The sequence below is a fragment of the Aphelocoma coerulescens genome, chromosome 3 (genome assembly GCF_041296385.1).
Source record: "Aphelocoma coerulescens isolate FSJ_1873_10779 chromosome 3, UR_Acoe_1.0, whole genome shotgun sequence".
NCBI classification, from domain to species: domain Eukaryota; kingdom Metazoa; phylum Chordata; class Aves; order Passeriformes; family Corvidae; genus Aphelocoma; species Aphelocoma coerulescens.
This window is the reverse complement of record NC_091016.1, coordinates 13,261,865-13,264,022: the sequence shown is the minus strand read 5'-3', so window position 1 is coordinate 13,264,022 and position 2,158 is coordinate 13,261,865.

The window sequence follows — 2,158 nt, the reverse complement described above, 5'->3', positions numbered from 1 at the left end:
TCTGCTCTCTATTGATTCACAGACTTCCACAAACCAAGTGTTACTGAAAGGGAAAGTTATCAGGGAAAAAAAATACAAAATCAATAAGAATGTGCCTGGTATCGTGAGTCTAACTTCAGCACAAGAGCGAATCAAGAATTTTCATCAAGCTCTGAAGTGGATGGTGGTGAACACAACTGCTTGTTAGTGGTGTTGTTACCTATTTACACACAGACAATTCCCAGCAGCTCCAGCCATGGTATAGCGATCTTCAGGTCTATCCATGAGATTGGAAAGCAGAAAAGTCTTATTAAATCGGGATTATTGTCCCATCACACCCTGTCAGTCTCTTTAATTAGCACAGTCTACTCAAAAAGCAGATGTGTGGCTGGTTGTTTTCCCAGCGTGTTTTCTGCTAGGCTGTGCTTTGCTGATGTCAGGAGAATGAACTGAAATGGAGCCCCCGACAGAGTCCAAACACCGGCTGGAGCTCCTGGAAGTGCCCTTGTGAGCAAACATGACAGTAGTGCACCCACGAGGCTCTTGTGGGTTTGAAAGCTCCAAGTGACATTTATCAGGCCCTTGTATCATCACAGACATTGTCTGCTCCTCAGACAACCAGCTCGTGTGGTCAGACGTGGGTTTCTTCAAGGAAGGGTGCTCAGAGTCCCTGTGTCCACATCACCCTGATGAACCCACGGACTTGCCGAATGGCTTTGACCGTGGGGACGGGGACACAGACACAGCCTGTCCTGGTGCAGAGGATGGCTCCTGCCTCCATGAGAGGTTTCTGGGGAGGAGAGGGTGACACAGAGGGCACATGTGAACCCCACTGATGGGGACAATGCGTGAGTTGTGAAGACACTGAGGGGGTCTCTGAATGGAGATGTGAGCGGTGGGAACACTGATGGGGATGTGTACAAACCACGGGGACACTGAGGGGGACATGTGTGAGCCACGGGCACACTGAGGAGACACGAGTGAACCACGGGGTGGATACTGACAGGGACATGTGTGAGCCATGGGTGCACTGAGGGGATGTGACTGAGCCATCTGAGGTTCAGTCTGAACTGGGATGCTGAGGGGGACGTGTGTGAGCTGTAGGGACACTGAGGAGGCATGTGAACTATGGGGACACTGCAGGGGTGTGTATTGAAAGGAATGAGAAGGAGGTGTCTTTTCAAACAAACTGTGGGTCTGATGGTAGATAAAGCCAGATACTGAGAGGTGAAAGACGCAATGGGATAAATTCCATAAATTCCAGAGGAATTCCACTAATTGACACAGAGTGTTACTAACTCAAGGCTGTGCTAAATCCCTGGACTTAAAGAAAAAGAACACAAGGAAGGAGAAAAGGGAGGGAGGTACACATTAGAAAGGGGTCTGTATTAGGCGATTCGGGAAGTCTGTACCTCTCAAGTACCTCAGCCAATGGGGAAAGAGAGAGGGAAATGCGACCGGGAAATCAGGATAAAAAGGAGGCTGCGTCCTCCAACAACTTTAGAGACCCCATGGGAAATGCCTATGGCCTCTCCTTTTATTCGAAAAATGTTACAGGACAACTCTGTTTCCTTTTTAGACATAAACCTCTGGTGTTTGTGGATTAATTTTATTGACAGTATGAACCATGAGGTGGGGACAATGAGGGGCAGGTGTGAGCCACGGGGACATGGAGGTGAACAGAGGGGACACGTGTGAGCCCTGGGCCACTGAAGGGGACACTGAGGGGATGCGATTGAACGACGAGAACACTGAGGGGACATGTATGAACTATGGGGACACTACGGGGATGTGAACGAACAACGGGGATATTGAGGGGGGACAATGGAGGGACAAGTGTGACCCACAGGGCCACGAAAGCAGACGTTGATGGGACACGTGTGAGCTCTGTGACGCCAGCGGGGATGTCTGTAAACCGTGAGGACACACACGTGAGCTCGGGGACACCGAGGGGGCCCTTGAGGACACGGAGAGGCCTCACGCCACCCGCGGGCGGGCCAGGGCCCGCGGGCCGTGCGCGGGGGAGACGTGCGGGCCCGGCGGGCAGCGGCGGCGCGGAGCCAACGGGCCCGGGGGGCAGGGACGGGGCGGGCGGGGGGCAGCGCCCTCCCTCCCCCGGGCGGGGCGGACCGCTGCTCCCGGGGCGGGGCGGCAGCGCGCCACTGTCCGTGCTCAGAGC